We start from the raw sequence: 27,855 nt of genomic DNA, 5'->3' as shown, positions 1-27,855 counted from the left end.
CGGCTCCACAACGGGGAGTCCCTGTTGAATATAGATAGCCTGTTCACAAGCCTCAAAATGCTCTCAGGGGCGAAGCAACACGTTTCTTCATTACACTTTTGCTTTTTTATTACAGGAAGCGAGGCAAAGGATCGTCGCAGGCAGTCTCAGGAACCGCCGCTAAGCGGTGAAGACGGCGCGGAAGGCGGAGATAGACCCGGGCGGGTGGGCGCGGAGTAGTGACTTTGCGGCGCTCTGAAACAACGCTGGTTCGCAGCACCGCATACAAGAAGGCGCCCAGACGTGAACGCGAGTCGGCTAGCCCTGATGGTTAGTGCAAGCCTGGGCTGTCGTCAGGACTGGGGCTTTAAGCGCGGCATCTGCATCGTTTGTTTGACCCAGACACGCGGGTTAGTTACTTGAGAGAACTGCCGAGTCTTTGCCGAGCTTATACCAAAGCCGTTCTTCTGTTCTCTGTGCATCATTTTCCCTCTCCTCTGCGGAATAACAACGCTGCCTTATCCTTCTTTATTCACTGTAGCTGATTCTGTTTCCGAACGCTTGCGAGCTAGCAGCTTCCGAAAAAATGGAATGCCTGTAGGTATGTGACTTCCTTGGGGGTCACTGTACACTATTGTCGTCATGTTTTTAGTGTGAAGCATTCTTTGCCTCATTCCAGACAATTCGCGATAGGTAGGCTATAGTGTCTAGACTTGTTTCGGGCCTTTTAAAAAAAGAAGTGAGTTCGCGAACAGCCGCTTAATGCTCTTACCATTAGGTCACGATAGCACGGATGCTGCTCCCGTGCTAAAGACGTTCTTGGAAATGTCTAGCGCGTACGTCACGTGAAAGTTTCTCGCATTCTTCCCTCATGACAGCTAGAGCTTTGAGACGCTTGTTGGACTGAAACGCTTTCGCGATCGTCCCATATCCCCCATTCCTTTCTTCGTCGCAGCAAACACTACGTAGAAGCTGTGCTACATTTTAAACCTCTTACATGACTGGCACAGACCGGACACGTTTTAACGTTTATTCGCCGGAGTTCAAATGCCGTCGCCGTCCTACGATCGTCGTCATCGTTGTCGCCGTCTTGCGGCTGTCGTCACACGTACGCTCGCATCAGACCAGTGGTGTAGCCAGGGGGGAGGAGGGGAGGGGGGTACACCGACGCTAGCAATGCGTCATTTACAGCGCACCTTTTTTTTTTTTTTTTGCGCGAGTGCACTTTTCTTGCACGTAAACATTTGTGCAGTAAAGCCAGTTGTTTTCCAGCGCCCGTCCGGCGCGTTCCGTGTTAATAATGTCGCCGTCGTCTTCCTTAGCGCTGTAACCACGTTTCATAATGTCATCGTCACTTCGCCAATGGACAGTTTTTAGCTGTCGGTGATGCTTTCATTGACTGACTGAATGAATTTCGGTTCACCAAAGTTTCAGCTGCTTATTCAGATGTTGTGGTTCCGCCAGTCCAAACGATATTTTCCTTTCTTTAAGAGTAATTTATAACCCATTCCGTTTCACGTCGCACAGTGAACTCGCCAACAGAACAAGGAAACATTTTCTTTGCCAAGTCCATGTTACAAGTCAGAGACAAGCTCCGTTTAGTAAAGTGGGTCATCACGGCAGCTGTGACGCGGTAGTTGCGAAACTGTACTAAGTTATAGTACTCGCGAAGAACAACCCGATAGGAATGCAAGAGGAGTGCATATCCGGTACGGCGTGGTGTTTTCCAAAGCGAAATTCGCTGCTTTTCACACGTCGCCGCTTCTTATAGAGAGAACAGGCTTCACCAGTCCTCTTACCGAGCGCGTATCTCTCACGTAGAAATATTCGGCGAGGCAGTCATTCGAGGACGAACTGTTTCGAACGCGACCGCGTCAGCCACGTACTTCATGATGTAAGCAGACAGTATTCTACCATTACTCTTGAAGCTGTTCCGCGGTGTTTATACCACTGTTGCAAGTGGCACTGATGCCGACGCTTCTTTCTAGCGAGAGAGAGAGAGGGAGGGAAAAGACGAGAAATAAGAGAAGGAAAAGTCTTGCGGCAGAGAACGAGACCACAGTAGCGCCTGCTGCTGTTGCTGCTGCTGCTGCTTCTGCGAGGCCCAACGCGGCAAAACTGCAGACTCAGTGAAGCGTCGATCGCTTGGCGCGATCGTTGTTTCCTCCGGTTTGGCAAGCAGCTCGCGACTGAGATAGGTTGGTTCGATGAGCGTCGGCCGCGGGAAGAAAGGACATAGTTCAGGCAACGGCTCTTTTTCCTTTTCTTTCTTTTTTTTTTCTTCTCTACTTCTGCGGCAGCAAGTGTGGGGCGTCGCATCTCATTACAACCAGTGTTCGCGGCCGTACGAGAATAGGAAGAAAAAAAAAAAGAAACTGAAAATGCTAAGGAAAATACGATGCTCGTAGTAGGTGAGAAGTTGGGGCGGTTCGGGAGGAAGGAGGTGGGTTGGGGCACGGGCAACAGTGGTGCGGCTTTTCCTTGAGGCCTTCACCACTGGTACAGGGAGTGAGAAAGAGAAAATAGAATGGCGAATAATGGACGAAAGATACGTTTTGAGGACGAAAGCCGGGGAGAAAGAAATGGCTGAAAAGGGGTGCAGATACAAAATCAATACGCCTCTGGCATGGCCGCCCCCTTTTTACCATGTTTTTTTTTTATTTTTATGTTCGCGTAATACCTAAGCAGGCTTCACAACATTGGCTGCCGCCTGCGCCGAGCTGTGCTCCACAGAGAAACTTTAGCGTGATACGGAGCTGAGGGTCGGAAACTAGCACGCATAAAGAAAAAAAAAAGGAAAAGAAAGAAATGGGAAGGGCAGCGAACGATGAAGAGGAGGAGGGAGCAGCTTTCGGGAGATGCTGAACGCCATTCTTTTAGGTTGTAAAAGGATGTGAAGAGTCATATACGGGCAATAAAAATGATAAAGGAAACGGATAAGCAAGATATATATATATATATATATATATATATATATATATATATATATGCGACCGATGGGGAGTGCGCGCAGCCGCTGCCATCACCGAGAAATAGCCGTAGAAACGGGAAAGCAAGCTTTTTTGCCAGAACCTTCCCGGGTTGCACCTACCTCCCTCCCCTTCTACTCTTTCCTCTTCGCTCTTCATGCTCTTCAGCTTTATTTTATTTTCTTGCTTTCACCACTGAGCGCAGATGGCGCACCTCAAGTTCAAAACTTTAAGAAACAAGGCAGCTAGAGTGAGAAGAAGTATAAGCGCGTACAAGAGGTGGAAAAATGCGGACCGATATGTACGGGGCAGATTGATGGGATTGTTAAACACAAAGGACTGCGCTGGAAAGCATCAATAGAGCCTCAGCCGCGCCCTTATTTCACTGATCTTTCTTTTTTTTTTCCTTCGTGCGAAGTGTGTTTCTTGAGCAAGGTTTCAAACTTGGCTATGGCGGCGAAACGAAACACAATAAATAATTACTTCCTAGGCGAAGTGGCAAAAGGAGACGTTTGTCAGATGGAATATTGCTCCTTTTTAATTGCGCAGCATTTCTTGGCGAACATTTGCTACTTTGACAGTATCTATCTATCTATCTATCTATCTATCTATCTATCTATCTATCTATCTATCTATCTATCTATCTATCTATCTATCTATCTATCTATCTATCTATCTATCTATCTATCTATCTATCTATCTATCTATCTATCTATCTATCTATCTATCTATCTATCTATCTATCTATCTATCTATCTATCTATCTATCTATCTATCTATCTATCTATCTATCTATCTATCTATCTATCTATCTATCTATCTATCTATCTATCTATCTATCTATCTATCTATCTATCTATCTATCTATCTATCTATCTATCTATCTATCTATCTAGCCGCCTACGTCTTTGTGCTCTCATGGTCGTTTCGTTAACTTGGTATGTACCAAAAATGGCATAGTACGTCAGGAGTGTATGACGAACATACACTCCTGTCGCAAAATGAGTGTATGACACGCATGTCATGACATTTATGTCATGGCATGCGTGTCATGTAGGTCATGACAGTGACCCAGCTAAAACGATTAACATTCAAAAACCATTGAAATGGGTTCGGACGTGGGTACTAAGTGAAGGAAACACTAAAGGATTATGGTAGAAATCATAGTCACGAGCATTACTCAGCATAAATGAAAATGACTCAGCGAAAAAAGATTAACGCTTAAAAGCTACTGAAATGCGTTCTGACGTGGGTACGAAGTGAAGAAAACACTAAAGGATGATGGTAGAAGTCATAGTCATGACCATGACTCAGCAAAAATGACAATGACTCAGCAAAAAAAGATTAAACACTCAAAAACCACTGAAATGGGTTCGGACGTCGGTATTAAGTGAAGGAAAAGGCTAAAGGTTGATGGTCGAAGTCTAGTCATGAGCACGACTAAGGCTTTCGCAATAAGGTCTCTTAGGTATAGCTAAAGGGACTCCTGAGGACTCATGACATGCGTGACATGTAGGTCATGAAAGAGCCGCCTACGTCTTGGTGCTCTCATGGTCGTTTCGTTAACTTGGTAGGCTCCCGCACACTGCTTCGCATAACATCGATTCCCGCAGGGCGTGGGATCTGCCGGCTTTTTTTTTTATTTATTTTGCCTTCCAGATCTCTCACTTAGTTCAAGCGTTATTGCGTTAAATTTGGATTTCAGCCACCCCGATAATATATTTGTTTGTTATTAGAGCGAGTGATTACACCGATAAACACGAAAATTGCACGCGAAATGGCCGTATACCTGTGCCACGGCCGCTGGAAAAAAAAAAAAAAAAAAAAAAAAAAAGGTGCGGCCTGCCGCGTCGGGCGCGCTGGTATGGGAGCGAACGTAGTAGCATTGTCGGCCGCTTGGCTGTGCCGAACGGCACTAGCTGAGGGGGGAGGGAATCAGCTTCGGCCGTCACCGTGGCAGCAACGACGATATCTTCCTCAGCACGCCGCGTTCCGAAGACGCGAAGACGTGATTTTAGGCCTGACGCATGTCATGCACGCCCGACTATCGTCCAGCGGATGCATCAGTCACCTCAGGTGAACGTGGTGAACGAGTGAGCCAGATAGCTAGTGGTACTTGCATTCGGAGTTGCGTTTACTTGTGGCGCCGCGTGCGGATCACATGCCGTTTTCGCGTTACGTGTTACACGTATCGAAGGAGGTGCCTTTAGCAGCTTTCTTTAGCCCATTAGTGCGGTCCGTACCTATTATGACTAGCGTGTCTATGCCAGCTTGAGTGTATGTGCCGCACGTGCCTGTGTGTGTACTATCCCTGACTGCAGCACCGCTTGCAGCAAACTATATTCCCGGGTTTTGACATCGGTCACCAGGCAGGCAGACGCGCCACTAATTCCAAGGCGACGCGAAGCATGGGGACTGCAAGAAAGTTGGGGAGGCGAGAACAATGTAATTTCGGCACTGTAATATCAGGAGGATGCCATTCAGGCACCCTAAAAGTGGTATGGTCTGACAGTAGCAGTCATACGTGTCGACTTGTTGACAAATAATTTATCCAGCTCCATGAAATACGGGATTATCTACGGACTTCAGCATGTAAAAACCGTTTGCAAAAGTGTGTAGGTCGGCTGCCATGTTAAGCGCTTTTTTTTTTTTGTAAGTGGATTACATGCACCCACACCACAGATGCGCTGCGCATCATTCCTGCCGAACCTCTTGGCCTGGCTTTTTCGCAACATGCTCTTAGTGCCAACGATGCTATCTTGCGTTGAAATGCTAGAAATACATAGGCGAGAATATAATCCTACCGCCGTATCAAGTACGTGAAAGCGCAAATGCGGTCCGTTTCGATTTACCTTTTGCGATATAACTTTCAGCGAAGGATAGCATCTGGCTGTGAAAAGGCACGGCACGAAAGCTGCTGCTTCAATTCATTGCAGCGGCATGCGCACCTTTCTTTACCAGTGGCGTGCCTGTGCTATCCCTGGCTATCTATACCAGACCACCAGTTTGCATGTAATTTCGGCGTTATCAGTGCATTAACTGACAGTAATAGCGAACAATTATATTGAAAGCATGGAAGCACGCACCCACATCACAGATGCGCACACCTGCCGAACCTGGCTTGTTCGCGTGCCAAGGCGTCTATGCTTTCTGCCCTACACTAGGGAAGTATTCCGGATCAATTACCTTTTGCGATATAACTTTCAGAGCGAAGGAAAGGCTGGAATGTTAGCTAAGGTTGTGCCTGGTCAGCTACCCTGCACTTGGCAAGTGCGACGGCTGAAAGAAAGATAAGAAAGAAGGAAAGAAGAAACTGCTAGGACGCAACCGGCCGGAGGAGCGCTCGCACGAATAGTCACAGCGGTCACTCAGTCCCTATACTCATTGGCAGCGAACGATGACGGTAGAATACAAGCGCCGGATTTCCCATCAGCGTAAATTTCATCTAGCCTAGGTCGCGATTACATTGACAGTGGCCCCGTCGCACCGGGGGCCACATTACGCAAAAGACAAAGTATCCGCGAAAGTGATCGATGGTGTACGGCTCCTGATGCCGAATCGAGCCTCTCAACAACCCTAGTCGCGGCGGTGAAGACACGGGATGTTCGCTAATGGACCGCCGCGGGCAGCGCGTTCGTTCTGATAAGGCGCCGCTCTACTGTGACGACACCCAACTGACGCGTCTCTCGGATTATGCAGCGCCGCAGGGCAATTTTTTTTCCGCTGCGGTGAGACCCGTCTCTCGGGCACTCGCCAACTAGCACGTTTTACAAACATCGTTATTAGTTAGCCTTCTACGATGTTCAACCAACCAGCCCAACTGGTTACTCTGCTTACCTTCATTTCTAATCGATCGGGCACTTTTCAGCGCTGTGTCTGTGTTGTTTGTGTGCCTATCCGGTCTTCATCAGTTCCGCGCTGTAGCCTTCTACGTCGTTATTAGTGCACAAATGTTTTCACCTGCCCATGCATATTTATTAGAGGCATAACTTGTTCAGAAACTCCTAAAAGAAGGATAAACTTAGCGAGTTGGCGCGAATTTGCGTTGAAAGATCAGTGAGAAAATCACCAACAAACATGAGACCTGCTCGACGTGAGTGCTACGTCGTGTGGTCTCCCCTTCTACCTTTGTTTCTTTCTTGCGCGAAATTTCCACACTGAATTTGAAGCTCTGTTTTGAGAGCGTGTCTGTGCTCTTTGACATTATTTATTTATTCACTTCTTATCAACCCCCCCCCCCCCCCCCACACACACACACACACACACACTCCTCCCGATTTTCATTGTGTAAAGCCGCAAACAGTATTTGGTATTCTTGTGGACTATGCCCCGCCTTTCTCTCTGTTACTTTTTTTCAAGACTGCTGCCAAGTTTACGTTCTCGCTTCACTCGCAGCACGGCGAGGGAAGTCTCTCAATCGTCCGCGGTCTCCCTAATGCCCGCGGCAAGCATTCATCCGGACGCGCCTAGCATCTGCATTACGTCCCAAGTGCATGCCGCGTGGCGGTGTCGTGCACTCGAGGAACGGAACCGGGTCGCGAGTAGGAGCGCGTGTGGTGAGAGGGGAAAGGTTATCACTGGCGAGACTGGGGAGGGTAAAAACCGGGCCGGATATCGATTATGGAGATGGAAGACGCCATCGCCGCCGACGCCGTTTCTGTCGGCCCAAAGCGGACCAACGATGTTCGGGGCAACGGGGGTTGCGAGTGGCGGGGGCGCCAAGTATCGTGGAGCGAAGGAACGCCGCTCGGGAACACAGTCACCCGTGGGTTTTTTTTTTTTTTCTCGCGGGAGATGCGCATCACGGAAGAAGTGGGGGGAAGGGATGAAAGGTGGGGTTGTGGAGGAGGAGGAGGAGGTCGCGGGATGATGCGATTGCTTCGCGACAGATCGTGCGTCGCTGCTTGTGCGTAGTGCAGTCGTGTGTTGTTCACGCTGGCGCTCCCCTCTCCCGTGTGTACGACGACGTTTCAAGGTGCTCGTCTCCTGATGGACCGGGTCGACGCGGGCCGAACAGGTTGGGCGCTTTAAGACCCGGAGGACTCAGGACGGGCACGAAAGCACAGAGACACAACTGCAGACCACCTAGCACAAACTGGAAGCAAAGAAAAAATGAGGAAGAGAGAGAAGAATAGGAAACGTGGGAGAGATGCGGTGATACAAAATGAAGGCAAGTCAATCAAGACAAGTGCTTGGTTTGCAGGGGATAAAGGAAGATAATAGAAGGCCGCTGGAGGGAGCTCAGTAAAGATGAGAGAAGAAGGAAACAAAAAAAGAAAATGGTAAAGAATCAGTTTGAAGTGTAACAGGCGCTCGCAGATGTTTGCCCATTTACAGAAAACTGCAGTATGGTGGCGCGTTGTCTATGTTTCTAGTGAGTGATGCTGCCGGTGTTGCGAGAAATTGTTTTAATGATAGTTCGTCTTGCAAAAAGGTTCAGTGAGGTGAAAAGACACCGGTCCTTGCGCAGTACACCCCGGATAGTGGCGCGGTGTGTAGTCGATAGTCTCTTCACGATTGATCTAGCTATATTAGCGCTGTGTGCGACCAATTGTAAACGGTGCGCGCCTTATTAAAAGCGGCTACCACACTTACTTAAAGAAAAACAGTTTTTTTTTCTTTTGCTTCCAAATAGCCCACGGAGACGGAAGAAAAAGGGTAAGTGGTTGGAGCACATGAGAGAGAGAGAGAGACAACGAGACGTTGTTGTTGTTGTTGTTGTTGTTGTTGTTGTTGTTGTTGTTGTTGTTGTTGTTGTTGTTGTTGTTGTTGTTGTCGTTGTTGTTGTTGCCTCAAAACATGGCTCGTTGTTCCAGCACGGAAGCTCAAACTCAACTGATCTTCTATTTCTTCGGTTCCCAGCCAACTAAGTTCCCGCGCCGCTCGTGGCATCACTTGACCTGACCTCGTCTTCTTTCCTAGGGCGATCGCGTTGATGTCGCTGGCGCTACAAGTAAATGATCTATATCAATTTTTATTTGTTTGATTCATAAACGTGAAGTTATCCATATAAACTGTTATACCTTCCATAAAAATGCGTTGAGCCATATAGAAGTCCAGAACTATAAAAAAAGCTATATAGTAAACTATCGCAGAAAACAGATAACCAGTGGTTTATTGCAGTAGCAGTATTGTACCTATCAAAGGAAGTGAAACGCAGAATTAGGCAGCGAAGGCTTAGATGAAGTGAGGAAACCAGGAAATTTTCAGGCTGGGATTGATTCGCACGACGTGTGATGAAAATGTCTTGGGAGATGCCTTCGACGTGCAAAAAACGGGCAGTAATTAAAATGATGATGCTAATAAGGGCGGAACTTGATTGCCTACGCGTTTTCTTGTCTTACGTGTAATTGCGCATGCGATCTCTACAACTGTGATGCTAGAGGTGCAGGATGAGCTAAACGAGGACTGGCAATGGTAAGCTCACGTCAAAAAATTAGATAATTAGTTAATAATTATTAATATTAAATTTTGTCTATTTCAACAAACAGACAGATAAGCGGCGGATAAAAGCTACTTATCGGCAACTTGACGAGCCCGCCCGAACATTGCTTTTAATCATGACTTCACTAAAGTCTGAATGGGACTCACTGAGGCAAGACGCTGTAAGATAAGGGCTCACCGAAAACCTGAGCACAAAGAATGACCTAGTCTTTTTTTCAGGACACTCGCGAATAAAGACTGACATATTATATAGTAGGGACTGAGGCGTCGTGACATGGGGACACGTCAGGGAGGCTGCAACCCTGACATCGCTATCAAAGGATGTGTGCTGGTTGCGGTTATCAGCGAGTCATTGATTCTTGCGCCGTAATAAGCAATGGAAAATGACTACAACGCGTAAGGAAAGATTCATTCATCGAGTTCCACATTCGTAGGCACAACCCTCGCTATCCTAATATATTCTACATCGACGGGCACCTGAATAGACATTTTTTTGGGTGTATTGTCTGGCTTCCCATTAAGAGCCATGTTTTGAAGAGGCCGTTCATGTCAGAAATGCTAGTGAATCGCTTTCCACGTCACGTCATTCTTCATTTATTATTATTATTTTTGCTTGCACACTACGTCGTGAAAAACGCTGACTAGCAGAGAGCAGACTATTGTGAACCCCTCGCGAGACTGCATGATACATGCAGAGAAATACAATTCCCCAAGGTACGCGAATAACGCGTTTCAATGGCTGCTTGCGCCCCTTGTGTTGTATGCTCTCATTGATAGATTTACATCCATTGTCTCTAACGCTAGCGCCACAAATAAAAGGAGCATCTTCGTCACACTGCGAATGTATAGTATGAAAAAAAAAATACTATTCTTTTATAGGACCTGTACAGTCATTTTTCGGTGCACCAGGCGCAATCGATGAGAAATACTTAGAAATGACGGCCAGGCCGCGACAGGAAAAATAACTATCCTGGGATATCTCAGATTTCCAGTAAAGTGATGTCTCAGTAAATGTAGAAGCAAAAGAAAAAAAAAAAAACGTTTTCAGCTTCCACACGAGTGGAAAATGAAAATCTCCGTCCTCGATTGCAATTGCTTTTTTGAAACATGACTGACAACCTTTTTCTTTAGCGGAGAAAAAATAAATTTATCCAAAAATGAACACAGGAAATAAGTTCGAAATTGCTTCACAAGGACCCGTTCGACTGGGCAATGCAATAAATAATAATAAAAAAAGAACGACGAGTATCTCGATTCTTGCGACAAGACAAATGGTTCAAACGGAGGGCTTAGGCAATGCTTGTAAGGTGAGCAGAAAGCGTGGTACAACGAAAACGAATTAATGCCCCCGTCGGAATACGAATAAGAAGAAACAGTTAGAGACATGGGATTCCTAATCCTGTCCGTTTCTCGGCTGGAATTGATTTCCTGACGTTCCCTACGTTCAGCCTGTTATGAAATCTTTCTCCACGCGGAATGTTCCTTTTCTCTTTTTTTTTCATTTGCTCTTTCTTTAGCCCTGAGCACCTGCTTCTGAAGAGAAGACACGCAAGGGACATGTACCAGTTTCACAAGGATCAGATTCCGAGCTGCTTTGGTCTTCGTAAAATTAATGCGCTAATTAGTGTGGCAACCTCTTTGTACAGAAATTGTAAGAGCTACCATGCGTGCTTCCTTGTTCTCTCTCGGTTTCTTTTTTTTCCCTTTTTTTTCCAAACTGGGGAACGAGAATAGAATAACTATGAATCTGATACAATTTTTTTTCCCCGCTGAGACGTTCACTGCCGAAACTTTATTTTTTTTTTGCAAGATCAATAAGCTCTGTTTTAAGTGCACGAAACTAACCGCGCAGCCGTAATTTCTTATGTAATGCACGGCGAATCACCTAAGCTGTTCTCACGTGTTTCACATGCGTGTTTGCGAGAGCAAAAAAAAAAAAAAAATCACGGCGTGGTTACGGGCGTGTAAAGCGAATGTTTAAGCGTTAGCTGTGTTGCGGGCTATGTGTTTTCTCTCCCAATCTCGAGCTCGCTGAATCGCTAGAGGGTCTGAAGGTCCTGCTTCCTCCACGACATTTCAGTGTAAATGATGTTTTACAGTGGTCTGGTTTTAATTACTACACCACTCTCCGATGGTCGAGCGCTCGCCGGCATTCTGATCAAACACTGGCGCAGCCGGTCGCGCCAGGCGAACCACCTCCGCCGGCGCTCCCGTAAACGCCATCTGGTTAACGCGACGCGGCGGCAAACGTCAGCGCCTCCACCGACTCACGAAGGGAAAGGCGAAGTGTGACCGCGCCACTGCAAAACTTCCACGATACTGCTGGCGCAATTAGTAGATTCGTGGGATCCGCCCACGATAGTGACGATGATAGTGATGACGATAATGATGATCATGATGGTATGGTGCTTTTATGCGCGGAGGGCAACACTATCTGGTGGTGTTGGAAGGAACCGAGCTTTGCGTCATGTGACCGAACTCTCCCTCATTGATGGAAGCACACGGGGCATCACGTGCACTTCCACCAATAGAAGCACCACCTGGCGCGCTACTGCCCTCTCTCTCACTGCGGACGGCTATGCAGGCAACGGGAAACCGAGAAACGAGCGAAGAAACGCTTAAAAAGAAAGGAAAGAAAACATGTCGAACTATGGTATTTTGCAGAATCAGAGCATCATAGCAAATTTAAACAGCGCGAAAAGAGAATGACATAGAGATACGCGCGAACTGGATCTCTATCTATGTCTTCGTATTTTTGCGCTGTTTCAACTCGCAATATGTCGCACAAGCTTGCCTAAACCGAAGTGTACTCCTCCCAAACTAAATGTCATTTAAGCGGAGTTAGTGAGAGAGACATGCCGCGGCATCCGGCGCTCTCTTTGATATATAACCCCGGAGCATATTTCCTGGCAAATTAACGTTTCCGGTTTCAGTGAACAATTTTCAAACCCCCATCTACCCTCCTCACTGAATGCACGCGCGCGCTGTACCATAACGGCTGCGCATGCACTGACGATGTTGAACGCGCGACTTCTTTAAACAACCAATTCTAAGCGTAGGGGATCTCCTGCATACGGGTGCAAATTTTCAAGCAGGCATGCGAGACCATTGGCCGGCAACAATAATTATAATGCTTGGCCGACTGCACACAGAATCGTTTCAAAGGGCCGACGGCGGTGCTTAGGAAAATATTGTAAAGCGCGCCAAGCACCTGCAACTGTGAAATACCTTCAACGAGTTTGTCGCGATACACATTCTAGTTCGTCAAGTTCTGATAAGCCCAGTAGTTTACAGACAACTGCCTCGACCCTACACCAAAAAGAAGAATAATCAATTAGCAATATGTGGTAATATTAGGCGGCGCTGTCATCGCACCTACAACTTTGATATTTATACGTTGTGTTCTATTCAAAACACATAGTAAATCCACTAAGGTTAACTTTGATAGGCTTGGTAGTCTAGAAAGGCACATTGCTCAATAACCAAAAAGCTCAAAAGTGCAAATAATAACATTTGCGTAATTTACCCCAGCTGGCTCCAATAAACCTTAAAAGCCAAAGGGCCAGCTTTTACACTTTTACAGGCCTTCTCATTTCGTGGCACGAGGGAAGCACTGTCGTTTAGACGAATCGCATGATTGGTCGGAAGTTCTGCGAAACCACTCTAACTTACGAGTTCGAACTTATCCTGAATCTATGATAAAGAAAGAAATTAAGGGATATTAGGCGACCTACCTCTTAAGCGCGAGAGCTCTCACTGGGAGCACGAACTCGCACCTTGTTTGAGAGATTTATCTAAATCATTGTGGATTGTGCAGTGTTATGCCTGATTACGGTGTATATGACATGCGTGCTTTGGACCGCTTCAACTTCCAGGCACTTCCACTCGAGCCAAACCCATGGTTCTTGCCGGCCCATATTTGTAGATAATGTACTTTTCTAGAATGAAGCATTAGTAATAATAGGCGCTACCCACGGCCACGGGTGGAGGGGAAAATACTGAAAGTTGAGCGAGTTGGTGGCTATTCATCTTGAAACTGCAGCGCACACACAAGAAACGAGGACACAAGGCAAAGGTGTGTGTGTGTGTGTGTTACCAGCGCCTGTGTGTCCCCTTTGCCCTGTGTCCTTGTTTCTTGTGTGTGCGCTGCTGTTTCAAGAAGAAAGTGGAGGGGAAATGTTGAAATTTTGAAATCTGGAAGCTGTATGTCGCACAGTTGAGCGTGGTCTGCGTGGCCACTTCTTTGAACTATATGTGTACAATAATGTGAAGTTTTTACAGCGTTGTACAAGTGGACAGAACTATCTTGAAACCGATATCTTCATGTGTATTATGCGCATTATAGCGGGATTAGTAGCCGCGCCATGACAAACTAAAACCATCAATCCTGGTGTAACCTACAGCCCCGGATTTTCGGTATGTGGCATGAAAAAGCACAGCCGAGCGTTACTTGTACCAAAAGTATAGTTAAGGTTATGTTTGACAAACTGCGAGTCTGAAAACGTTGGGGTGAATAAAAAATGCCGCGGTTTCACCCGTAAGGCGAAGCATCAATTGCGATAGCAACTTAGTAGAGAGCTATACGAAGCAAGGATAGTAGTTTTATCAGCTGTATAAACTTGGACATGCAGCAGAACCGGCAACGCGCAGAACTGTTGTCGACGCCGTCGGCGTTTTGCCCGCATTCGCACCGAACGCGCGCGGCGTTGGTGACTGTTGCTAGGGCTTTTGGGGGCGGCTCGGAGGTTTTCGACGAGATCGGAAAGGGAAACTCGTCGAGCAGCGTCGGAAGTCTTTACCACCTTCTCGCCTCGCAACGTTTTTATATAAATACGCATTTGGTGCCGCAGCTAAACGTCGCAATCCCTCCCTCCCGTCCCCCCCACGGCCGTTCGCGCGACGGAAGAAGTCGCGAGCACGGCGCAAAACTCGCGTTTGTTCTCCGCCATGCATTCGCTCCCCGTGAAAGCGCGCCCTTTCACTCGCACATACAGCGTGCGGCGCGCGGCGACGATTTAATCGCCGTTGACGTCATACGGAACCTCACGGCGACGGCGACGGCAGAAATCCTGTTTGAGTGTCCACATAATTGCTGTCGCAATAAAATCACGCAAAAGAGTATCATTGCGCGCTGCGAATTTGGTTCTGCGATTTGTCAGCAGTATACGTTAATACGCTGTATTGCAGCGCAGAACTCGCGATACGCAAATCTGATGACGGCATGCCTTTGCGCAGACAGAACGCACATAAATTACTCCTACAGAATTCCTTTCATTTTATTGCGATAGCAATTATATGGACACTTCAACCGGATTTCTGCCGTCGGCGTCGCCGTCGCCGTCGCCGTCGTCATCGCCGTCGCCGTCGCCGTGAGGTTCCGTATAGATAAAATCTTCGCCGCGCGCCGTATGCCCCAGCGGAAGCGTGGGGGGACGCGCGCTGTCACGGAGAGCGAACGCACTCAATCTCCCACGCGCAAGCAAGGAAGCGGAAAGCCAGCGCCGGAGGGAGCAGGGGGGGGGGGGGGGGGCACTTCTCTGCCAACAACCGCGCTCGTCGCTCGTCCGCACAGTCTCTTATCTCTCCCACGCGCAAGCCAGGAAGCGGGAAGCCAGCGCCGGAGGGAGCATGGGGGGGGGGGGGGGGGGGGGGCACAATACTACGCTTTCAACAACCGCGCTCTTCGTTCGTGCGACCGCACCGTCTCTTATCTCCACACGGCTCTGACCTTTATGCCGCTCAGTTTCCGTTGATAGACCGCAGCGGGCGAAGGTACGTTGCGCTGCCAGCGTTTTGACAGTCGTTGGCTGCAGTCATTCAGTGTGATCTATTCATGTTTGTTTGTGCGCGCTCACACCACGCTTGTTCATTCAGTTAGTAATAGTCGGGCCACATTTTCCAACGCACGCTACACATGCAATGCTGCCCAGATCGGCAGTGCAGCACTACAGGTGTGTCCCTTCGCACGCGCTGCCCACGGTAAGCGCTTCTCATCAACACCACCGTTTCACACGCGCCTTCTCGTGGTCATCGAGTCTCTCTTCATGTCGGTCTACTTACGCCGCAGCACACCTGCTTACTTAATCAGCTCATGTTTACTACAATTCATATTGCTACCAAGGCCGCTCACCTTACTTCGTATGACATTGCTGTGTTGCTATCGCATTCATTGCTTCGCCCTTAGGGCGAAACTGTGACATTTTTTTTTTGGAGGCAACAGTGGCCAGCGGGAAGAATAAAGGCCTTTCGACGTTCCAGCAAGACTCGTTAATGAATAACGAGCGGTCCTGCGCAACGAGGGACCCTAACGTTGGGCACCACAGTTATCCTCGGCGTTGCGGGGCCGTCACTCCGGCTTCCCATTTTCCAAGCACTCTAGATTACTCGGGTTTAGGGGCACTGGGCAGCTTTGCTTTGGACTTACACTTTGCGTATGTTTTCCAGTAGTCACTGAAATGTTAATTGGCCTCTGTAGTAGGTACTTTTACAAAGCTCTTCAAGCCACGCGCCGGAATTCCAAAAAAGGTCCACATCAAGATAAAGGCTATGAACTAACTAACTAACTAACTAACTAACTAACTAACTAACTAACTAACTAACTAACTAACTAACTAACTAACTAACTAACTAACTAACTAACTAACTAACTAACTAACTAACTAACTAACTAACTAACTAACTAACTAACTAACTAACTAACTAACTAACTAACTAACTAACCAACTAACTAACTGACTAACTAACTAACATTTTCTTTTGTTTCACGCTGTGCGACAGACGTTTTCATAACTACCTCATTGCCTTAAAAACATTTTCACAAATTTCTATTCGCTCCATTCCTTGTTGTATTTTTTTATCATTAGTGGCACTAAATATTTCATCGATAAAACGCGCTCTATCTCGGTGGCACACAGAACTCTAACACTTACAGTCCCACATAATTATAGCTATGAATGTAACCTTTTCTTGAAGCACTATTGCAATGTGCTTACCTGCTGAGTGATACTTAAATATGCGAACTAACAAAGACTTATTAAGGTGGCTGACTGGGGTAGTTGGTTATTCATACTCATATACAGCACTTGTCCGCGTCTGCTATTCGTCCCCGTGTTTCTTCTCGCGCTGTGTATATCAGTACCAATAAAGACACACGATGCGACGACATTACTTTTGCATTAATGTATAGCTACCGGTTGTCTATTGGAGTTACAGAATGGGTGCCAAGAGAAGAGAAGCGCAGTCTAGGACGGCAGGGAAATAGGTCTAGTGATGAAATAATAATAATAAAAGAGAAAACAAATTGCAGACATAGGCTGATGTCAGCTGACGCATGACACGGGCAATTGGAGATCAATGGGAGAGGCCTTTGATCTACAGTGGATACAAATACTATGATGATATTGCTGCTGCTGCGACTGCTGATGATGACGTACATATACATTATTCGGCTCCGACAAACCCGAGGTTCCCAGATGGAGGGGTTCCCGCAATGCAATGCCTGCTGAATGTCGCACTGACGAGGTTTGTGATTTCAGAGGGGTTGTCCCTTGTTCATTCATTTGATGCACCGGATAGCTGCAAGTTTCACAATGTGAGCGGTAACCCGAACCAGGAATTGGCCGATGAATTTTTCCGCCTGCCGAGGCACGACTTGGCAACAGTTACTAAGCAGTGCACGGTGGCATTTCAGCAAAGCTCAATCTTGACCATTGCTGCTATAAATATTCCTTCAGTCATATGACTGGTGTTGGCAGGTCATGAGACTAGGTTGCACATATTGGAGCTGCTTATCGCAGCCACTGACGCAGCGAGGTGGAGTTTCACGTAGTGTTTTATATTATTTTTTCTCCTTCCTTACACAATGCTACTTCGCCACATAAACAGCAAGTGTGTAAGTGAGCCAGCTTTACAGGCTTTTCAGGCAATGTTTTGACAGTAGTAGAAAACGAAATACAAGAAGCGTGCATAGACGGTGTGGCATTGAGCTTGTTATCAAACTAAAGGTCCTCCAGGAAAAATAAACGATGGGAGACATAAAAACAGCAGGGAAATGACAAAAAGACGAAACGTAGCTCTTGTGATTTGGCTTCTACTCTCGCGCTCGCGATATCTGGTACTTCTGAACTTCACTGGCCAAAGGAGGATGAATATTATTGCACTAATTGAGGCCATAAGTTTTTTCCCTCGCTTCCTGTCATAATGAAAGAAGAACGAAAACGCTATCGGCAATAACAATCTTCTTTTAGCCAAGGTACGGTTGTGTAATATTCAGCCTAAGGTGCGTAAGCCATGATAGGTTTCGTGACTGGGAATAAATAAAAAGAAAACGCGAATGGGGGGTCTGGAAGACAATTTAAGAAGGAGGCTGTCTAAGCGCGCCTGTGGTCTGAATTAAAAAAAATGCGATGTAATGTGAAAGTAATAAAATCAAAAGAGTGGCAAACGAGTCTCTTTAGTGTTATTGGATTAGTTAGTGTCCCTAATCAAGAATATTGCCCGTTATAGCAAATGTCTGACTTGTTTACGGTCGCTGTCTCAACTATATCACATTGGGGCTTGAAAAAGTCTCGGCTATGCCCTCTCTCGACTTTCCGGCAGCGCCGAGGTATCTTCTTACCGGAGTATGTGTGTGGTATGAAACAAATATTTTTTTTGGATAGGAAGCGGGTCCAACACACGAGACAGCCGACACCAATCAGAGAACAACTTATCATCTAATCATGGTAATCACAATGTCCCCGGCTTTGTGGGAGGTATAAAGCCATAGACAGTAATGCCGGCTGTTAGGAGAACGTACTATGCAACGATTTCGCCTGCAAGAACCACACTCTGGGAGGGGCAAAAAACATTTACGCATGCTCGAAGCAAAACTCTTGCAATGTTGTTCCTGTCCCTTTCTTTAATTTAAGCTCATTGCTTCGTGTTCCAGCCGATATAAGGCAAAATATACCACAAACAACTCGCCCGAACGTTCACGTTACTCAGATATTGCTGACCTATTTTACCTAGTATGTCGGACGGAGGTGCACTTAACTAAACAAATGCTCATATCGCTTGGTGTCATCTTGGCCAAGGTTATTATTATTTCTTTTTGCGTTTTCATTTTCCTGAATGATTGCTCATTTTGCATTAGTTCTGCGCAGAACAGCTGGAATCGAGGGGGAAGAAGTTGCTGTAAATTGGCACATTGCAGTTCGTACGCTTTATTTGCGAATGGTGCAAAAGATGCCGCATGGACGAAAGCAACGGACACGACAATTCACGCATGACCTGTTTTGGGTTTTCGTGCGCCATTCACAAATATGCGTCATTGCATACGCTCCCGGTTCTCGTTGTTAATACGTACACTTTATGCACTTTACGTTGTCGAGCATGCAAAATGTCAACTACTGGCACTTTAAAAAAGCCACTTTGAGAGAGAAGAGTCTATAGAGTGGCTACCTAAACTTTTTCGCTCCATATAAACATCTCTTAGCGACGGCACTGCTTTCCTTGTCAGCCCGGATTATTTACAGCCAATGGGTATTATGGTTCATACAGTGTCACCAGAGGGTATTAATGAGTCAGTTGTTTGAGAGCCACTAGATAGTTTTCGTATAGCGTACGCAAAGCCCTTGCGTAGGTGATAACATAGCAGTTCTCAACACGGAAAGCGCTAAACACAACGGTAACTTTTGTGACTTATGTACGTGCGTCAACTTTTAAATTACACATTGCAGGCTTTGCGTGACCTGCATAGCTTGCGTGACATTCTGGCGGCCCCTTTGCAAAGCAGCCCGCTTCCGATATGAATTCACCATTGCCACTTCTTCTTAGAAGGGGCAGTAAGAAATTATTATTAAAATTTCGCATATCCTCATCTTACTTTGAGTTCAGAGTATTAGAAATGATTTGTCACTGTTATTGAGATCCGTTGTCCTGTTTTAATACCACTGGGCACAACAAATGGCGTTAGCGCAGCCGCGAAAGTGTTTCCATGTCAGTTCGCTAAAGAACTCCACAGCGTTCAGCGTTGCCTGAGGGTCGGCGATACTAAACGCCACACTGAAATCATCTCCGGGCACAAGCGTATAGCTTGTTATTAGAAATTTTGCTTACGTTGGCGCAGACGCATGTTGCGCTATATGCTAAAGCAAACTATTACCAACATAACCTGCTGAACCTGCACTATTGACGCGAGGGTGTCTACAAGGTTTGATTAACGTGGCTGCCATTCGGATTAATGAAACTGTTCTATGAAAAAAAGACGACACAAATAGCGGAGTTAAACACATGTAAAAGCACAACGTCATTATTCACATCGTCAGAGAAACTTATCCATTGAAGCAAACTTGCGAACACTGACGGCCTCAAGCAACGTGCTTTTAGGGGCGAAGCTCCTTAGGGTGTGGGTCTGTCCCTCCTCTGTAGTATGTAGTAGTAGTAGTCGTAGTAGGTAGCCACGTCTACCTTCATGAGAAAAAAAAATTCCGAAAGTTGCGTCCGTAGCGCGGTATCGAACCAGGGACCCCTCGCTTCCAAGCGCGCGGTGCTAACCACTACACCACGAAGCGCACATGGACACACGCACCACGATGACAATAAATACCCAACATTAACGAAAGACTGCGCGTTTCTAACGCGTTTGTATTAGCGCGTTACGGCCCGTGTAAGAAGCTGGTGTAAGACGCTGTGGCCTCTCCGCCTTACCCCCGTATTCATAAACGCTCCTCGACTTGAACTTGACTTGACACCGCCTTGGGCAGCGCGTTCGAAACGCGTTGAAGGCGGTGGCCAGTCAAGTTCAAGTCGAGGAGCGTTTATGAATATGGGGGTTATACTCTCTCAGCAGTCATGTGATGGCGTCGGCACACTCGGTGCACGTTCCGGCATGTGTAAACGACTGCGTAAGACGCTGTGGCCTCTCCCCCTTACTAGAGAGTACTGCACGTTTCTAACGCGTTTGTGCTAGCGTCCCCTTAAGCGGGAGATGGTGCAATTATAATGAAGGGCGCTGTTATAAAATAGGAATGGCGTCACATATGGTTCGTGTCATTGGTGGAAGTCAATCGTTCGATTTAGTGCGGCGAGACTGGGCGAATTACACGGAAGATTCACGGTTTACCGATGATTCCCTCCGGAGCTTCGCCCACTCATCATCATTCACCCCGTGGATATGCGGTGTTTTTTTTTTTTTTCATCAGCTTCATTTTATTTTCTAAGCAGAATGAGCGCAAGGGAAAGTGATCTTACGCATGCGCCGTGTACTCCGGATGTCGCGTGGAAAGCTTCGACGATTTCTCTCTTCGATGAGGCCACCATCTTCGCCGCGTCTATCGAGGAGAAAAAATAGGAAAATCGGTGTATACACAGACTGAGGATAAAAATCACAACTATTGACAAGTTTGACACATGAACAGTGTTTGTGAAATACAACAAATACGCGACAACAAAGATACGCAGGCGTTCGTTCCGATCCTCCTAAATAAACCACACCGTTTTCGAGATTACGTCCGGCAGAAGACAACCCATGCCTTGAAACGCTTGTGGCCGATAACTCTGGGAAAAGCCTTGAGCACTGAATCATTGGATGAGAATATCCATGACAGTTTTCCTAATGACGCAGCGGTTACCCCTCCGCAATGTTTACTAATGACTATATATAGCGAGAGGCGCTGCAGCGTCATTGTGCTGGAAATTATGTGAGACATAGGGCAACATAACGGCAGCCCTAGTGCAGCATTACTTCTCTCGCATGAGATTCGCGCGGAGGCAGGTTCTTCTTTAAGAAAAACGAGACAGCAACAAATGGTTCAGAACATCACCGGAAATGTACAGTGCAGAGTACCTTGCCAGTGCAATCAGCGTTTATTTTGTTTTCCACCACTTCGAGCTGCGGTATCGCTGGTCGTCGCGCTTACCCTGCCCACATTGCCAGGGCGTGCCATACGGAGGAAATTCGAGCAAGTACATTTTAAGGGCAAGAAAGAAAGAAAAAAAAAAAAACCCTAGTCAGCAATCCTTTACTTCGTACCAGAATGTGAACGGAAGCACCTATACGTATCATTTGTAGTTCACGGGACGGAGAGGAGATTGGGAGGGAGGAGGAGGGGGGGGGGTTGAATTATCAGCCCCACTTATCTCTTAGCTTACTCTTAATTCTCATTCAACTCTGTGTCGTGTTCGTCGTGTCGCTCTTCAGATTCGCGAGCAAATCCCCCGGGGGGTATATCTCTGCGAGCGCACCGATCGAGATGAGCCCTCGGAGCGCCTTTTCCCGGGGATGCCGAGTAATTGCTGCTTTCATTAGGTCACGCACGAGCCAGTGAAAGAACGAAGCGAAAGAAAAGAAAGACAAGCTTGCGCGGCGCGCGGAAAAAGAGAGAGCGAGAAGCGGCGGGGTTTTCTCTCGTTTTTTGCCACGCGTTTCCATACTATGCCTTCAGAGTTCACTTTTATCAGGGTTATTATTTCTCTTTCATTTCATCTTCTCTTCTCCTATGAACGCCGAGGAGAGGCACGAGAAGAAGCGAAAACAAACGGGGCAACCGTGGGGCCGGAGGAAAGGAAAACAGAGAGACGCCGGCGGCCACCGGAAGAATCCGAGGATGTACGCACATCTGACGCGCGGTAGACGTCGCGTATCAAAACATGCCCCCCCCCCCCCCCCCCCCCCCCCACTGACCGGTGAAATATAGTCGAGGTGTCGCCGTAGGTGTAGCGGCGCAAGAAGGCGGAAAAAGAAAACACGGGGACGGGGGAGAATTCGTAAGGCGGCAGGAGCGCGGGATTTCTAGCCCCAAAGCTGCGCGATGCAGTTGCCATCGAAGAAGGGCTCGCAAAGCTCGAAACAAGACCGAAAAATAGAGATAACGGGGAAAAGAACAATAAGATGAAAATAAATAAAAGAAGCGGCCGAGAAAACAAAGAGGACACGAAAATAGCAAAAAGAAAAGAAAGGCCACACCGGGGAGGGTTGCGACAAAGCTCAGACGAGAGCTGAAGGGCCGGCGAATAAATTGAGGCATCTCCCCCCCCCCCCCCCACTCGTCTCAGCTGCGCCTGTACCCTCTTTGTTTCTTTTTCTTTTTATCCCTTTCTCCTCGCCAGCTTCCGTCACGCCGTATATATAACAAACGCCAATGTTCCACTGTTTCAGCGTATTTCTATCTCCTGCTTTCCGTTCTCCCGGAAAGCTTCGCTATTTGCGCCCCGTATCGCCTCCCTTTCTTTCTTTCTTTCTTTCTTTCTTTCTTTCTTTCTTTCTTTCTTTCTTTCTTTCTTTCTTTACCCGTCGTACCATGCACCTCTTTCTTTCTTTCCTTTCTTTCTACGAACAGCCAGCCGGTCTGCAGCACGTTCGACCCAGTGTCCCCGGAGAGCCCTAGAGTAGGCCGCAAACGACTCATCGAGGAAAACCAAAAGACGAGCGAACAGGGCTGTTGTTTTCCCCACTGAGCCTATATAGACACACACCGTGTATGGGATAGGAGAGGGGGGCCACCTTGTGAATCGTTTTTCGTTCTTGCTCTTGCTATCGTTACGAGCAGCGTATCGTATCTTTATATTACCACCGGCTGTGAAATTCTGTGTCGGTAATGCCTAGCCCGCTCTGTCTGAACATTTTCTCTTTGCCGCTGCGCACAGCGTAGGAGAGACACAGACGCACAATGTCGAATACGAGCGTACCGAGCTGCGAGTTGTTTTGTTTTCTTTTTCTTTCGCCCCCCCCCCCCCCCTCCCCTTCTCTTTATCTCTTTCTTTAACGCCGTCGGAACCGCGGCCGCTTGCATCTCTATATTCCTTGACTTTTATGGCTGCCACGTTCGGTTTCTCTTGTTTATGGCTGCGAGGCTCCGCTCTTCGCTCTCGTTGCCTCCGCATCTATACCACGCATTATTTTACGCTACCTCACCTCGCATCTGCAATACCCGCGTAGTGGCGAACTTGTCTATCTGGTCTGATGTTACGTATCTCTCTCAACGCTCGCTGCCGCGTCAGTTTCTTTTTTTTTCTCTTATAGAGGCTAGCATGTCGTAATAAATGAAAGATATCTCGGATCCTGCCGAATTCTCAACACATTTCCTCCGTTCCTCTTTGCACTCCGAGAACAGCGTGGTGGCGTCATCGCGGACACAAAGAAGAATAAAGTCACCGAGAAGACGTTTCCAGGCAACGACGCGTGAGAAAAGAAGAAACAACGTAGCGAAGGCGGGCAGTCGAGACCGGGATGATGTTGCTTGAAAGGAATAGCCCGCAAGGACGGGTGAAGAAAGTACCAGTTGAATTTACAAATGGAGCTTCACGTCGGAAACACAAAGGTGTTTATTTGTGTGAGCTCGCGTGTCGGCGCTCTGGCGTGCGTTTGGGCGCGTGCGTATGCTGTATTCGTGCGTGTGTTTTTGTGTGTGTGTTTGCATGTGTGTGCGTGCGTATGTGTGTGCGTGCGTATGTTTGCGTGTGCTTGTGTGCACCTGCTCCCGTTTTTTTTTTTTTTGCATTAGTGTGCTTTGCGTTAGTGTGAGTTCGTATATATGCTTGTGTGTACTCGTATGTGCCTGTATACATGTATGTGTTTTCGTTCGTTCCTGCCTGACGAGTTTTGTGTTAGTTCATGTGTTCGCGTGTAGTATTTCTGCTTTTATGTGGCTGTTTAGTGTTTGAGAGTGCATAGGAGCTTGCAGGTGCGTGCGATTTTTATGTCGTGTTAACGTTTGTTTGCGCGTTCGTAGACGCATATGTGTAAGATGTTGTGGATAAGCGCGTATTTATGGGGATTTGAGAGCCTATACGGAGTGACAGGTCTTGCGAATTCCCGTGACGTCATTGGTCCATGACCCAACATAACGGCATTGAAGGTGTCCTCTAGTCACATTGCAGATGCAATCGGACATGTTTAGCACGTGATCGGCGGTGCGAGAGAAACATTTTTTACGGCATATCACCAACGTACAAAATGAGTTTTCACATTAAGAACACTCTGGCGCCAAAAACTCCGCACTAGAGGAGTACAGTACTTTCCTTACGTATATTCCATGTTTCTTTCGCAATGTCAGAAACATTCTACAGAATCAGGCACATGGAGCGTGAAAGAGCATTAATTTTCAAAGGCAATGCATTTATATAACAGCTGCGTCCGTGTTGACGCGAAGTGTACATTTTTTTCGATACGATAAATGCCACACGACTTGGCCAAAACATCGCAAGAGTTTCTGGTCGTCTTGGCGTAAATTTGAGATGAGATGATATATAAACTGCAATGATGATGATGAATGGGGCTCAAAGATTTAAAGGTACGCTTGAGCTATAAATTACGCAGCCACGGCAGTAATCCAGATTTATTTGCGGGCTCCTGGTGCCTGAAACGTACATTTGAGGGTTTTCACGTATTGCGTTTACCAAAATTAGTTCTTATTCACGATATCCTAAAGAATTTATCGTAGAAGTTCGGATTACAAAATGAAGTATGTGCGATTCTAGTGGGGTATTATTGTTGAATGTGATTTAAAGGTACGCTTGAGCTATAAATTACACTGCCACCGCAGTGTAATTTCCCGCACAAAGTTCCGTTTTTATAAGAAATAAGCAGCATATCACTTTACAGGTAATATTTTTTTCTTTGCTTGTGTTTGCTTGCGCATACCAAATGTATATAAATTAGGGGGTGTTACGTGACAAAACTATGATATGATTATGACCACTTGGAAGGGGGGGGGGGGGACTCCAGGATTCATTTTGACCACGCGCGGTGGTTCAACGCGTACCTGAATCTAAGTTGAAGAGCATTATTTCATTTCGTCCACATTGAATTGCGGCCGTCGCGGCCGCGATCCGGCCCACGGCCTTTACCTCAACAGCACTATGCTAAAGCAACTAAGCTACCGCGATAGGCACTAGACCAATTGCTTCAATCATTTACTTGTGTTTGTGTACTTTTGTACAGATGTATGTATGTATGTATGTATGTATGTATGTATGTAGTATGTATGTATGTATGTATGTATGTATGTATGTATGTATGTATGTAGTATGTATGTATGTATGTATTGTATGTATGTATGTATGTATGTATGTATGTATGTATGTATGTATGTATGTATGTATGTATGTATGTATGTATGTATGTATGTATGATGTATGTATGTATGTATGTATGTATGTATGTATGTATGTATGTATGTATGTATGTATGTATGTATGTATGTATGTATGTATGTATGTATGTATGTATGTATGTATGTATGTATGTATGTATGTATGTATGTATGTATGTATGTATGTATGTATTTATGTATGTATGTATGTGTGTATGTATGTATGTGTATGTAGTATGTATGTATGTATGTATGTATGTGTGTATGTATGTATGTATGTATGTATGTATGTATGTATGTATGTATGTATGTATGTATGTATGTATGTATGTATGTATGTACGTATGGACGCAAAATAATTATTAAATAATATTTAATTAATAAAATGTGCCACTACATTTGAGCATGAGTCATGCGCGCATTATTAGTCTTGTAGCCATCAGACTGCGCGCCTCCATAAGAGCAAGACAATGCAGCGAACCGTTTACTTTAAACAGTTGACGGCGTTTTTGGTTGTGCGATGTGCGCGGCCCGTACCCTTTGTAACAATAGTCGAGCGCTTTGATGGTCGCCTGACGCTCCCCTGCCAAGACACCGTCGGAAAACGAGATCCAAAGCAGAGAGGTTACACAAGTGCGGCAATATGGGGCAACGAACGTGATCGGATAGAGTGACAAGGCGTCAAAGGGCCGGCACGCTCTGCCTCCTCCCACGGATCGCGTGAAAGAAAGAGAGAGAGAGAAAAAAAAAGAAAGCAAGGAAGCCAATTGACTCGAGAGGTCCCGGAGGGTCACACGCTGCGTCTCCGTCACGCGCACGGCATATCGGGCATTGGGCTCACGTATGCCGCCCCGTACGTGCGTCGGGCCTTTGAGAAGCAAAACCTCGCGCTGGCTTTCAGGCGCGAGTTGTTCTTTCCCGTATCGTTCCCCCTTTGTGTTGTTGTGGCCATCGGTTTCAGTTGCATCTTTCCCGCAAGGACGGCGAGAGTGAGCCCGGCTTTCTCTTGATTTGCTCAAGCCCCATTCGTACACAGGCGTTCACCGGCACATCTCCTGCTCCAACTCAATTTTTTAAAGATTTTTTTCTTCTCTCTTTTTTATCGTTCTTGGACATCGGCGTAGACATGCAAAGCCTCTTCCTCACGCCTCCACGCATACGCATTCAAGCAAAGACCACTCTCAGGGAGACAGCTACAATATAAACAAATGAGTTGTTGCGCACCTGAGAATATAAAAAATAAAGTATAAGAAAAAAAAAGAAGGAATCGGTTGGCATACGGGAGCCAAATGGGCTTCAGAAGAATTGGGATGCACTAACACGGGCATGGGAAAATGTTTGAGGGGTACAGCGAAAAGCCATCGACTGGATTCAATGCGGTCAGTCTTCTTTCTGCACTTCGGAGCTACGCTCGGGCCCGTGTTCGACCGCTAGCTGTCGCAAGTCGAATAAAAGTTGAGAAGAAATAAATATAAACGATGGAAAAAGGTAACATGCACTTTCTCTCTCTCTCTCTCTCTCACTCTTTTTGACGCTGCGCCTGCGCCTCTTTTGTGTCTGTTCGGCCGTCCTATACCTCCCGTCATCCGTCAAGCCTTCCTCAACGGAATCGCCGCTCGGTCGAAGACAAATGCGTTTTCAGAGCTCACTGGACGTTGCGACCACACAGGGAGCGATGAAAGAAAGCTCGCTTCAAAGTTGGAAGTGCCATAAGTGTGCGCTCGGGGACACGAAAAACGAGTCAAATCGAGGCGAACAGGAACTAAAGGAAAGCGAAGCAATAAATTAAGGGTGTATAGTTATGCGAAAGTTTGCCCGCTGTAGTCCTGCTAAAGGAATGGTCTCTTGGCGTTAGGTTGTAGGAGGTACAGGGCCGGTATTTTGTAGCGATGCCTTATGACTTATTCTATACTAGTCTTATCATCCACCGCTCACGACCGGCTGATATCCCGTTGATAACGCGAGCGGATCGTCGCTCTGACCGCTGAGAAAGCGCGATAAGCGCGAAAAGGCATCATCACCGGAAAGGCATCGCTACAAAATACCGGCCCAGCATGCCTCAGATTTCGCCGTTACCGAAGTTGCAGGTCAGTCGCGTCTCGGTTGCCGAACGACTGCACCGAATGTCAGAGACGAGCAACATGCATGATTCGCACAGATTGCGGCGGCTGGGACACGTATTCTGAATTATTCGTTCATTTTTCTCAGAACCTCACTCAGCAGCGTGCAGCAACGTTTTCTGCGTATATTCCCGGACAATACGAACTCGATAGTTACGAATGGGTGTTCACGCTGTCGGGTCGGGCTCTCTGCCCGACTGGTAATAAAGACTTATGAAGTTATCTTTCAGCCAGCACAGAAAGCTTCATTAAAGAAAAATGCTTAAAGGT

The 27,855-nt window shown here is 46.7% G+C and overlaps 1 protein-coding gene across 1 annotated transcript in view; it reads right to left on the bottom strand.

Moving 5' to 3' along the window:
* The window catches only part of LOC119456813 (glutamate-gated chloride channel), a 357,609-nt gene that overhangs the window by 113,717 nt on the left and 216,037 nt on the right, over nucleotides 1-27,855 (bottom strand). The window contains exon 5 of the mRNA XM_037718631.2: nucleotides 20,625-20,704. The gene's annotated coding sequence lies outside the window, so the exon portion shown is untranslated. The remainder of the gene's footprint in view (nucleotides 1-20,624; nucleotides 20,705-27,855) is intronic.

This window comes from Dermacentor silvarum, chromosome 6 (genome assembly GCF_013339745.2).
Source record: "Dermacentor silvarum isolate Dsil-2018 chromosome 6, BIME_Dsil_1.4, whole genome shotgun sequence".
Taxonomy (NCBI): Eukaryota; Metazoa; Arthropoda; class Arachnida; order Ixodida; family Ixodidae; genus Dermacentor; species Dermacentor silvarum.
Note: the sequence above shows the minus strand (reverse complement) of the source record. Positions and strands in the feature narration are given on the sequence as shown.